Source organism: Peromyscus californicus, unplaced genomic scaffold (genome assembly GCF_007827085.1).
Source record: "Peromyscus californicus insignis strain IS unplaced genomic scaffold, ASM782708v3 Scaffold_6__1_contigs__length_162567912, whole genome shotgun sequence".
NCBI classification, from domain to species: domain Eukaryota; kingdom Metazoa; phylum Chordata; class Mammalia; order Rodentia; family Cricetidae; genus Peromyscus; species Peromyscus californicus.
Genome location: NW_026294584.1, coordinates 29,312,549 through 29,326,646, shown reverse-complemented (window position 1 = coordinate 29,326,646; position 14,098 = coordinate 29,312,549). Strand labels below are relative to the sequence as shown.

General features: G+C 38.1%; 1 protein-coding gene across 12 annotated transcripts in view; it reads right to left on the bottom strand.

The window, feature by feature from the left end:
* Positions 1-10,670: 10,670 nt before the first annotated feature.
* Foxp2 (forkhead box P2) overlaps positions 10,671-14,098 on the bottom strand; it is a 559,890-nt gene continuing 556,462 nt past the window's right edge. For all 12 annotated transcript variants that reach the window (XM_052719603.1, XM_052719609.1, XM_052719610.1 and 9 more), the window contains one exon: positions 10,671-14,098. This exon is cut by the window's right edge and continues 1,383 nt beyond it. The gene's annotated coding sequence lies outside the window, so the exon portion shown is untranslated.

Below are 14,098 nucleotides of genomic sequence, written 5' to 3'. Positions count from 1 at the left end.
TCACTAGATGCAGAAAAGGCATTTGACAAGATCCAACACCCCTTCATGATAAAGGTCTTGGAGCGATCAGGAATACAGGGAACATACCTAAACATAATAAAGGCAATTTACAGCAAGCCAACAGCCAACATCAAATTAAATGGAGAGAAACTCAAAGCAATTCCACTAAAAGCAGGAACGAGGCAAGGCTGTCCGTTCTCCCCATACTTATTCAATATAGTACTTGAAGTTCTAGCCAGAGCAATAAGACAACATAAGGAGATTAAGGAGATACAAATTGGAAAGGAAGAAGTCAAGCTTTCCCTATTTGCAGATGACATGATAGTATACTTGAGCGACCCCAAAGATTCCACCAAGGAACTGATACAGCTTATAAACACCTTCAGCAACATAGCAGGATACAAGATCAACTCAAAAAAATCAGTAGCCCTCCTATATACAATGGACAAAGAAGCGGAGAAGGAAATCAGAGATACATCACCCTTTACTATAGCCACAAATGACATAAAATAATACCTTGGGGTAACACTAACCAAGCAAGTGAAGGACCTATATGACAAGAACTTTAAGTCCCTGAAAAAAGAAATTGAAGATGTCAGAAAATGGAAATATCTCCCATGCTCATGGATAGGCAGGACTAACATAGTAAAAATGGCAATCTTACCAAAAGCAATCTACAGATTCAATGCAATCCCCATCAAAATACCAACACAATTCTTCACAGACCTGGAAAAAATAATACTCAACTTCATATGGAAAAACAAAAAACCCAGGATAGGCAAAAGAATCCTGTACAATAACACAACCTCTGGAGGCATCACGATCCCTGACTTCAAGCTCTACTATAGAGCTACAGTAATAAAAACAGCTTGGTACTGGCATAAAAACCAACATGTGGACCAATGGAATCGAATTGAAGACCCTGACATTAATCCGCACACCTATGAACATATAATTTTTGACAAAGAAGCCAAAAGTGCACAATGGAAAAAAGAAAGCATCTTCAACAAATGGTGCTGGCAAAACTGGATATCAACATGTAGAAGGCTGCAAATAGATCCATATCTATCACTGTGCACAAAACAAGTCCAAGTGGATCAAAGACCTCAACATAAATCCAGCTACTCTGAACCTGATAGAAGAGAAAGTAGGAAGTAGTCTTGAACGCATTGGCATAGGAGACCACTTCCTAAATAGAACACCAGTAGCACAGACACTAAGAGAAACAATCAATCAATGGAACCTCTTGAAACTGAGAAGCTTTTGTAGAGCAAAGGATACGGTCAACAAGGCAAAGCGACAGCCTACAGAATGGGAAAAGATCTTCACCAACCCCACATCTGACAGAGGACTGATATCCAGAATATATAAGGAACTCAAGAAATTAGATATCAAAATGCCCAACAGTCCAATTAAGAAATGGGCTATAGAACTAAACAGAGAATTCTCAACAGAGGAAACTCAAATGACTGAAAGACATTTAAGGAATTGCTCAGCATCCCTAATCATCAGGGAAATGCAAATCAAAACAACTCTGAGATACCACCTTATGCCTGTCAGAATGGCTAAGATCAAAAACACTGAAGACACCTTATGCTGGAGAGGATGTGGAGCTAGGGGAACTCTCCTCCACTGCTGGTGGGAATGCAAGCTTGTACAACCACTTTGGAAATCAATATGGTGCTTTCTTAGAAAACTGGGAATCCATCTCCCGCAAGATCCAGCTATACCACTCTTGGGCATATACCCAAGGATTGCTCAATCGCACCACAAGAGCACTTGTTCAGCTATGTTCATATCAGCATTGTTTGTAATAGCCAGAACATGGAAACAACCTATATACCCTTCAACTGAAGAATGGATAAACAAAATGTGGTACATATACACAATGGAATACTACTCAGCAGAGAAAAACAATGACATCATGAGGTTTGCAGACAAGTGGATGGATCTAAAAAAAAAATCATCCTGAGTGAGGTAACCCAGACTCAGAAAGACAAACATGGTATGTACTCACTCAGCAGGATACTAGATGTAGAACAAGGATGACTGGACTGCTACTCACATCACCAGGGAGGCTACCTGGAAAACAGGACCCCAAGAAAGACATGGGGATCGCCCAATGACAGAGATATGGAATGAGATCTACATGAACAGCCTGGACATGAGTGGGGATAGTGAAGGGCGAGGGTCGAGGGAAAGAGAGCTTGGGGGAGCGGGAGATCCCAGCTGGATCAACAACAGAGAGGGAGAACAAGGAATAGGAGACCATGGTAAATGAAGACCACATGACAATAGGAAGAAGCAAAGTGCTAGAGAGGCCCACAGAAATCCACAAAGATACCCCCACAACAGACTGCTGGCAATGATCGAGATACAGCCCGAACTGACCTACTCTGGTGATGGGATGGCCAAACACCCTAATTGTCGTGCTAGAAACCTCATTCAACTACTGAGGGATCTGGATGCAGAGATCCATGGCTAGGCCCCGGGTGGACCTCTGGGAGTCCAATTAGTGAGAATGAGGAGGGTTTAGATGAGCGAGAATTGCTGAGACCAAGGTTGGATAAAGCACAGGGACAAATAGCCAAACGAATGGAAACACATGAACTATGAACCAATGGCTGAGGGGTCCCCAACTGGATCAGGCCCTCTGAATGGGTGAGACAGTTGATTGGCCTGATCTGTTTGGGAGGCATCTAGGCAGTGGCACCGGGTCCTGTGCTCATTGCATGAGTTGGCTGTTTGAAACCTGGGGCCTATGCAGGATTGCTTGGCTTGGCCTGGGAGGAGGGGACTGGACCTGCCTGGACTGAGTCTACCAGGTTGATCTCAGTCTGTGGGGAAGGCTTTGCCCTGGAGGAGATGGCAATGGCAGGCTGGGGAGAAGGTGAGGGGGGCGGGAGGGGAGAGAACAAGGGAATCTGTGGCTGATATGTAGAACTGAATTGTATTGCAAAATAAAAAAAAAAAAAGACCCCCTGGGAAATTGCTCCAGTAATATCCCATACTACAATTGTGGAATTCAGACAGGAACAGACCCACTTTCAAGCTGCATTGGTTAAAAGCAATGATTCCTTACTTGGAGCCACCTGAAAAATAGGACAAAAGCCTGACATCTCTACTTTTCTTGTATATCTGTTTCTTACTTTTGCTAAAGGCACAGAGCTAAGTCATTGTCATCACTTTAGATTCCAGGAAGAACAAAGTTCCACAGGACAGAATTGATAACCAACCAGATGAGGGGCCTATTATCTGTGTAAGCAAGGATGCACCATGGAGCAGAAGCAATCATCTCCTAAGAACTAGATGTAGCCTCTCAGGCAATAAATACATTAGATGGACCACACTGCAGAACAGGAATTGAGGCAATGATGGATGAGACCACATGGACCAGAATTTCTTAATTATATATACTCCTTGCTCCTTGCCCAGATTCTTCCCATAGCTCATGCAGTTCCCTGGAGATGGTCTCTGGGCCCCGTTATTCATTCATTTTCCCAATGTGGACCCATTGAGTAAATTTTTTTCCTCCTCACCATTATTTATTGCTTCAATTGGCATTTTCAGAAACATGGACAAGTCTCACGTGTGGAGATTGCTGCCTCTTACTTTTAACTCCAGCTATAATACTGTAAGGCTAGGGAACCCAGGCTTCTGCAGACTGAGTCAGAATCTACTGGGAGAAGATTTCATTTTCTTTCCCACTGGATAAAGTCCTTTCTATCTCAAAGCAGTTTGGGTACAAAAAGACCAGGCAGCTTCCGTGACCCATGGCTGTTAGCTGTGCAGCCAATTAGTGGTGAAGTAACTTGCAGACCAAGATTTCTGAATCATCTAGTCTCCTCATTTCAAGCCAGCTTCCCTCAATCAGAACAAATAACTCATTATTTATTGAAGTTGAGTATTGATCAGCACTCAAAAGCTGCACACATTTGCTTTCTTTTACCTTTGGAAAAACAATTTCTTAGATCATGACTACTAAATTTAGTCATTGAATTTAGATTTGAGTGAATCAAATGACTTTAAAGCTGAAAATGACCTTCAAGGACATCTACTAAAATACTCTATTATTTTTCTTTGTACATATGAGCATACCATTACATAGAGGGTGAAGTGTTCTTTTTTGAGGCAATGTCACTGACTCAGGAAACATCAGTTTGGAAACTAAGTCCCCAGAATCATCTAGTATGTGCTTCCAAAAATCAACAAGAGGAGATTCCCATACCTGATAGGACTGGAATTTCCTCTAAGTTGCCCTGTCACATTGATTTGCATCAATACGTGGGCTTCTTCCCCTCTTTTTGCATACAGGTGTGTGTGTGTGTGTGTGTGTGTGTGTGTGTGTGTGTGTGTGTGTGTGTGTGTGTGAACATTTACTTGTGTATAAATGCATGTTTGTATTTTTATAGACACACATGTGTGAGTGCTCATGTACATGTGTGCTTGTACATGAGAAGGCTCAAGGTTGACATTGGAAATCATCCTGCATTGCTCTTCCACCTTATTTTTTAAGGCAGGGTCTCTAAACCAAACTCAAAGCTTGATGATAGAGTTTGTCTTGTTAGCCAGCTGGCTCATGGAAACTCCTGTTTCTGCCTTCATGGCTGAAATTTTAGGTAACTTGCTTTATCCACCATACATTTTTCTGTTGGTATAGATTTCACCTCTGGTCTCCTTGTTTCCTGATTTGATAGTTAAATTTAGTCGTCAACTTGACACAACCTAGAATTACCCCAAAAGAGAGTCTCAATGAGGGATTGTAAGATCAGGTTGGGCTGTGGACATGTCTGTGGGAGATTGTCTTGATTATGTTTGCTAACTAATGTGAAAAGACCCAGCCCACTTTGGGTGGCATCATACCCTAGGCAGGGGATCCTGGAGTATATAAGTATAGAGGGAGTCCTGAACACCAATAAGCACGCACGTATCCATTTCTTTTCTTACTATCGGATGTGTTATGACAATATGGTTTGAGATTCCTCTATGACTTCCCAGCAATGATGAACTGTAAGGATTTTAAGTCAAACTGACCCTTTTTTCTAAGTTTCTTTTGATCAGAGTTTTTTCTCATAGGAACAGAAATACAAATATGACCCACAATGTGTGCTTTAACTTATAGCTCTATTTCCGCAGCCCCTGGACTTTTTTGTGTTGTTTTTATCTTTTGTTTTGAGACAAGGATTCTCTATCTACTTAGTCTTGAATTTCCTAGAACTAAACTTACCAGGTAGAGCAGGCTGACTTCATACTCACAGAAATTAGCCTGCCTCTGCATCTGGAGTGCTGAGATTAAAGGCATGTGCCACCACATCCAGCCTCCTGAGCTTTTAAATGTTTTCATTTCTACTAAGGTCATATGTAACTCTCGAGTCTTGGAGCAGGTTCTACCCCACAGTTTGAACCCTCAAATAAGCATTAGAAAGTTATTTCCTCATATCAAAGAAATCTCTCATAAAATTGGTGTCTGAAATTTGATTCCTGAATATATCAACAGCATGATTTGCCTATCATGAAATCTGACTTCTAATTCAACATCTTTCAAATAAGCAAAGTTTTGTTAGCACTTAACAAGTCAACATTCCTGTCTGAGTTGAGGAGCCCATGTGCCAATGAAAGAAGAGTACGAAGAAGAAAAGTCAGATGAACTGAGCAGCCTTAGCATCTACTCTGGATCTGGTTATAGTGTGGAATCAGAAGTTCCTCCTCCATGGAACAGCATAGGGAGAGAGTTCAAGTAAGTTTTCTCTGCTCTATGACTTCAACATACCTGTGGCTTTTGTTGATGATTTCTTGACAATTCCATAGGGCCTAGAAACAGCAGAGCCCGTGATGAGGCTAGCTTGTGTAATTGAGACTTTGGACCAGAAAAATACTGGAGGTTGCTTTGGAGAATCATCCAACATCTGGAACAATACCCAAAATAGGAAGGGAGTTGCACCCTTTTATAAAGTTGGGAAGTGACAAAGACATCATCTCGGTGGTGTCAAAGCAGCATTTACCACTGCTAAAGGGCTTTTGCTAGACTTAGGAATTTCCATGTTTTCTAAGGAGACCCAGCCTAACCTCTGAAAAAACAGAAGCCAGATTACTAAGTGTAAAAGAAAATTTGAGTTGTGGTAACTTTTTAGAGTCAAATAAGAAAACTCCTTAATAACGTGCATAGTTTCAAGTATATTCAGATCTTCAGGCCACAGAATGTCAACAGTGCAGTTCAGTACTAGTGAGATGACTTACAGGATAATGGTACTTCCTTTTAACTCTAATGACTCCAAGGAACACACATGATGGAAGGAGAAAACTGACTATCCCAAGTTGTCTTCTGACTTCCACATGTGTGCCACGGAATCTGTATTTGCTCCCCTCTCTCTATGAAATTTTTCATAGAGAGAAGGAAGCAAATATGAAAAGGGCCAAATCTTTTCAAGACAGGTAGCTACATGGTGACTGTCACCTCTCAGAGAACACTGGTGATTGAAGATTGACATGTAATGGGAACTTGCATTCAGTTGAATGAGAAGTATCAGACAGCGCAGGCAGAGTACAAGGAGACTGCTGATCAACAGACTATCATAGACAACTCTGAGTTCTGTGAGCTGTCAGGAAAGTAGGAGCCACTAGGTCAGGAATCCTGCTTATACATAACTAGGATGGAATCTGAAAGCTACTGCTAAGAGACAGATATCATTTACCACTCCATCCAAAGGAGGGAGATGAGGGTTCATCCAAGAACACAGGTATACATACATGGCCATATTCCGGCTAGAGGACATAAGAGGTTCTTATCCCAAGTATTTGTATGTAATGCTGGAGGAAAAGTTGTTTGGACTGGAACATCTTGTATTAATAATTTTGAGAGATTGATTTTTCTCAAAAATTTATGTCTGTAGAAGAAACAAATCTTTCAATGACCCAAAGACTTGTTTACAAATGAGAGAATAAGGAAGTGACCCTGCAGTGCAAAGAGGGAAAGGTGACCCTTCCCTGGAAGAGCTTTCTCTGTGCCACTGCATATAGATACCAGCTTTCAAAACATGTAACGAGTTGTGGTACTTCCTGAATATTTACCATGTACATTTGAGGCTTTGTGTCCAGTAAGGATTCATTAAAATGTAATAATTTATCAGTTATATTCTCCACTCACCCTGCTTTAATGCCAAACAACCCAATACGAAATTATTTCCAACTCATAGTTTTATCCATTGTTATTCCTCAAGGTTGGGATCCACAGTGAAAATATTTCTCTCATCTCATTGCCAACGGGAAATCAAACACAGGTACACAAATAATTGGCTTCACATTAAATTCCCTGGCTTATCTTCATGGCAGATGTTACTACAGACAAAGGCATATCTTCTTGTAAAAATCAAGGCTCTAGCCTCAAAATCTAACACATTTTTACTGAGAGCCTCTGTAGGCAACCACTGTGAATTAATTAGAGTAGCAAATGACATGAAAGCCATCTTCTAGTTCAGGCCAAACTCCCACATTCCATCTTATGCCTCTCTATTTGTTGTTGTTGTTGATGCAGGGTCTTAATATATATCTCTGGCTTGCCAGGAACTACAATCCCCCTTTAAAGTCTTCCTTCGACACGAGGCTGGATTAGGAATTTCTCATATTCTGGTGGTTGTGGAATGTCTTATAGCTTAGTCATAAAAATGTTGAATTATTCAGCACTGTTAAAGCATACCCGAAAACCAAAAGTCAATTGAAGACTGAATTTGGTGACATATGCCTTTAATTCTATCACTCAGGAGGAAGAGGAAGGTGGACCTCTGTGAGTTAGATCTACATATTAAGTTCCAACCCAACCAGAGCTTCATAGTGAGACTCAGCCTTAAATTTTACCTGGCAATAATCATTAAACAAAAAGTTGTTAGCCACTAGCCCCCTAATGAGATGCAATATAAGTGCTTATGAGTCCTGCATCAGAGGAAATGAACTTTTCAAGCCAGTTTGTGAGTTTCTGGGCATGTGATACACTCCTTCCCCCCCTAAAAAATATTTAGATTTCTTGGAAATTTCTTTGGATATGTCATTTAACTGCTTCCATTTCATCCAAGGTGCTTGAAACCTGTTTGAATGTATGATCTTAATGAGACTGTCACTTAAATTTGTGCTATTCAAGTCACCCAATAATTTTTCCAAGTGCCCAAAATAGCAATTATAGTATTAAATGTGCCCCTGCTTAGACAATTTGGATAGTTAAGGTTCTTTGACCAATACTGGTTCAGGAACATGATAACTACTGATACACACTTATCCAAGAGGAGAATATTAATGAGGTAATTACATTTTATTGTGGAGATTGATATGAGAATATTCCTAAATCAGTGGGAAAATGGAAGGTGAAATACATATTGTCATATAACACAAACAACTGATGACATACCAGAGTGAATATCAAATAAACTTTCAACAGGGAAAGCAAGGGAATTGTAGTTGAGACCTAGGTGTCTAAGTTAAGTGATAGTCAGACTTGCTGGATGTTTTATGGAGTTTATGTAGCTTTGCACAGTTATAGGGTAAGAATAATTTGACCTGAAAAATGATTTTATTAAATTGTCTAATGCTTTGCAATCTTTAGGTTTCCATTAACTTTGAGGTAATTTCTATTATCAATCTCCAGGAACACAGGTAAAGGCATGGCATTGTCAGTGTCCTTTTGAAATTCTCACAAAGTGTGTCCCATGCTTCCCGCAAACAGACCTCACTTTGTTCTATTAAGGCTCTCTTGATTTGTTTTCTTATAAATTAACTGCCCAAAGAACAGTCCATGGTTAGAAAGCACTAAATGAAATATGTAAGTGTTGGTATATAGTTGAATTTCAAGACTCTCAATTCAATAATCATTCACATTTCCATGGGGTTTTATTTTTTGAATAGCTTAAATTTTTACCTTAGGAAAGAATGTGAATATAGTATTCTAATAACTTTATATCACGAGAAATGTTTTTTATGTGTACTTTTCTTCTGAGAAATGTTTCCCTCAAGTATATTTGATCAAAAGGACTAGTATTTTTAAGATTTTTTTTTGCATTTTGCACAGTACTTGGATATTTTTGAAAGAGAGTTAAGTAGGGAGGCCAGATCAGGTATTCTTCCTGAACTCTAGGCAGCTGCTGCTTTCACAGGAAAAGAAGAAACCGATAGCAAGGAACCTTTGTTTCCTATTAGTATCCCTGAGCGTTATTATGGAAATATGCACATTGCACAGCACACTTTCCATGGAGGAATAGCAAATGCATAATCAACACACAGACATCTACAAATGTATGAACAGGGAATGACGTAGTCACTCCAGTTACAAAGGGATGGTGATGTCTTCAGCATTGCAATGGTAACGTAAGAACCTGGAAATCACGTTGTGTTCCTAGCAGAAACATTTTCTTAAATACATCTCTACATTTTTAACTCTTTTTTGTTTACCTCCTCTTCTGCCTGTGAATCTTCATGGTCATTTATTTTTATTGTAATGTCAAATATAAAGGGAGGGCTAATGTGTTATGCAAACATTTAATTTTTTTAAATAGTAACAATGGAAACGCATGAATTTGGGGGATAAGATTCATTTCAATCTTAAGCAATGTACTAAGGACTGCAGAAATGGTTCAGTGGTTAAGAGCACTGGATGCACTCTAAGAGGTCCTAGGCTGGGTTCCTAGCACCAACACAATGATTCACAACTATCTGTGACTCCAGTTCCAGGATATCTGACTCTCTTTTGGCATCTGAGGATATTGAAGATGCACATAATATTGCACAGACATCCAGACAAACACTCACACATGTAAAATAAAGTTTTAAAAGGAGAGGAGAGGGAAATACTTATTTCAAAGACTTGAGTGAATGTTCACAGCAAAGTTTCAAATCAAAATACATACTTTGACTTAAAAGTCCTGCTTTGTTTTCTTATGTGTGGGCATGTGTATATTGACTTAGTATGTCAGAGTTACCTATATGTTGAAAACTTCCCTTAAGATAAACTACCAAAGTTGGCTCTGATTTCTGCTGCTTGTCTGTCTCTTCAGTGTTAACATGTTTTATTTTTAGTCTGGACTGATGGTGGCTAGACCAAGGACAGTGTCAGAGCTCCAGTGAAGCCATCCTTTACTTTCTCAGGTTATATATTCTTCTGAAGTCATTTCACACAATCTTTAAAGATTATTCTTTAAAGTTTAAAAACTGAATAATAATGTGAAGATTTAGCCGGGATATTTTCTTTAGCATTCCAATGTTAGAATTTGCCTAAATATGATTTTCTACAAGATATGCAACAGTATTAGTACATCACAATAAAGGCTGCTTTACTATTATTTCTGTCCCAGCAAGTGCATGTGACTTACCATTGTAATTGGAATTTGTTTAGTTATTTTCTATATTATTTTTAACTTTTAAAAATTTGAAAGTAACTTGTGACCAACATTTTAAAAGCATCTGATCTTCCTCTGACCACACAAAATATATCTCTGCAGTGTTTAAATAAAGGATGGCATGACTTTGAATATATAGCTAAATTCCAAGTGTTTGCCAGATCAGCCTTGCTTCATTCTTATGCTGTTTGTTTTAATCTCTAAGTTATTTTCCCTGTACTAAAATATACAAAGTCCAAGCGGTTTATTCTTATTATATCATCATTAGTCAGTTAACAAAATACACTGGACAGGGAAAGTTAATATTCATTTACTTCCAACTATTCAATATGAAAAAAAAGGAATTTTATGGTTCAAGAAAATTTATCTCACATTCACATTTCTTTTAAAACAATTCTTTATCCTGTGGACAGCATTTTAGTCAAGTTTACCCTTTCACTGGGATCACAGACAGCATTAAATTAGGCATAAAATAAAAATATACCCAACACATATTTTCCATTTTACTTCTCCAAACTTTCCTTTGCTGGGAAGTAACAAGGACATCATACTTTTCTTGTTGGGTTTTGCCTCTAAAAAGGTCTTAAATTTACCCCCAACATCCTATAAATCTACTCAAAACTTGTGTACTATTCCTGTGCCTTCCCTAGATAATAGTAGTATGTCATGAGCATGATTAGTATGTGTGTGGAGGAATATCAAACAAAAAAGAAAAATTGTCAAAAAATTAATGATACTCATCTCTTCACATTTTAAGGTTTGACATTTGCAATTCCGAGGTCTATTTGAATAAAAGAGAAATAAGCAATGAAGGCTACCAAGGAGCAAATTTGAACCCGAGGATAGTTCTTATTGGAATGCATCTGACAGCAGCTAGAATCTTTATTGACTAAATTTCAGTATGATCTACTTTAAGATTCCCAAGTTCTTAGAAGTTCATTTTTTAACAAATTAGAGGACATGGGCACACAACTTTATGACTTGTCTCTAGTATGGAAGAATGACCTCTCCGAAAGAATAAAATCCTAGTGGTTATAAATGGGTCAAAAAGAATTATTTTTTTATTTATACTTCAGAAATGTAACCAACTGAATGAAATGGTTTCATATACATTTTTACATCCAGCAGTAGTGACACACTGTTTGTACATTAATTCTATAGAAAAATGTACACCCTTCTTTTCTGTTAAGTAAGATTTGTCAAGTGTTCTTGAATGGAGGAAAAAAAAAGCTCTTTCATTGCAATCTGAATGAATGAAATAACAAGAGTAAGCCATGTTTCTTTCAATAGCATGTGTCAGTGAAGCTACTGTCCAGGTGTGTGTTAATACTGACATGAGTAATATGAGGTCTTACAATTTCTCAAAAATGTAAACACCCAATTTGAAAACTTCACAAAATAGTCTATTGAATTTTGCAACTGAATTTGTCCAGGGACATTAAAGTCCTGGAGCATTTGCTTTAAGATACTTCTGTTGCTCCATTCCTAGCTAGCTGTTCTTCGATTCCCTAATCACACAGAAATGCATTCTTATGAAGTTAAGCCGCTGAAGACAGAATGCTGATGACATTTCTCTTTATCTGACTTATCTAAAGAAAACCCAGTTAGTGGTAATTCTACCAAATACTTTTAACAGTCACATAAAATTTTAATTGATTTTCAAACAATACAACGGTGCCATGAATCCAACCACATAGAATATAAGCCGTAAGCCCACTAGGTTTAAGCAGTTGTGTCTTTGTAGACTAAAACTATGTAAAATAGAATCTGATAACTCCCTGGTGTTAGAGGTAGACAGTTTTCTTTCAAATCCTAGGTTTGGTCCTTTATTTTATTCAGCAGTGAAAGCCATGAATACAGAACGAATAACAGCTGTTACAATTCTCAACCATGACTTCTAACGTCAGAGAATTCAAAGTATGAACATAGTACACAGTAATGAAAAGTATCAAAAATTAGTTTACCTCAAAGAAGATAAATAAAACAGGTATATCCCACCAATACATAAACAGATGTTTGTGCTACAGTTAAAATTTGCTGTATACAAAAGATCATAGTCCCCATAATCAGCTTATGGTAGAAGCAAGAATACATGAGCCATTTAAATTGTCAGACATTATGCTTTATAAGGTATGCACAGAAGTTCAAGCAATAAATACATACATTAGTTCAAAGCCTTACAATAGCTACGCAAAGCAGATGCAGAAAAGCAGGTTTGCTATTCCTAGCAAGCAATGATAGAAGAGTAAAAATCCATGAAATGCATTAAAGCAACATTTTTCTTAGAAAAAGTCTGGTCATTTATGGGTCCACCAACATTTTTACATAATATGCACAATTATCAAAATACAGACCAAGCATTTCAGAAAACTCCAAAAAACCTAAAATCTATTTTCAAAGCAATTGCAGTTTTGGAGGTTTTTCTGGTATAATGTGCAAGCAGCTATTTTTTAAAATTGTATTCATATAAAACCCATGCAAAACTCTACAGGTATATGCATTCTGTGGCTGAGACTTCCTTTCAAAAGTTTTGAAACTGAGGTATGCATACTTTAGCATTGTAGTCTTAGGCCACCCTCCCGATGGTACAACTCTCCAAGTTCCTTCCAGTCCATCAAAGCTTTTTGAACATGCACCCGAAAGACACATTTTCCTTTCAGATAATCCTTACAGCAGTATCTTAGACATCAGAGAACCATCCTTCAGAATACCAATCTCTCTTTTGATACCACGTCAGTAACTTCCGGTTCGTTGATCATGACCCAAAGACAAACATAATGAAAAGTAGCAGTTACTGTGACGATCTCATGTTTCATGCAATCTGCCATAATTGTTCTAACTTTTCTCTCTTTTTTTTCCTTTTTTTTTCTTTTTTTTCTTTTTTTTTCTTTTTTTCTTTTTTGCAGAGGTAGAAGCTTTCAGAAAGCCTTTTGGGTAAGTGGGAAAACCCTTTTGAAAGCCGTTATGTCCTTTTATTTGGTGTGATAGATGACTGGGTATCTCTCTAACTCTATTTGCTGACTTCAGCAAAGGATAAACATTGAGCTTAGTTTGCAAGAACCGGCTCCACCACGTGGAACCGGGACATATGTTAAGCTCTAGCAGCCACCTTCTGTCAAAACTGTTTGTAAAGCAATAACCATAATCAGGTTATGAGGTCCCTTGGTTGGGGGAAAAAGTATTATCAAGACTTGGCACAGCACATGAAAAGCAACACGGAAAGTCTCTAGGTTTTAAGCAAACATCTGACTATGCTATCTTCAACTACACCATAACGTATTATCATAGTTTTGGGGTTTAGAGTTGTCAAGAAAATCAGCATTCCAACAATTTGGCCTGCGCAAGTCTTTGAAGGGAGTGTGTTAGTGTTCATATCCCATATAAGAAGAGGCAGAAGTATATGTAACTTTGGTTTGACTGAAAATAAATACCATGGGCTACACTTGCTATAATCTTTGCTTTCAGTGTAAAAACTCAGCTAGATCACTTTAAAATCAATAGGAAATTAATTTTTGGCTTTACTAGACCTTTTATGTTTGGTTCCTACTTTTTGTTTTTTTTTTCTTTTTTCATTATAACTTAAGACTATAAAAAAATAGTACACAACAGAGATTAAGACCATACAAGACATGTACTTCTAACAACATGTACTCACCACCAAAAAGAATTGACTGGATGGAGAAAACAAAAACACAATGTACTATATATATATAACCATACGC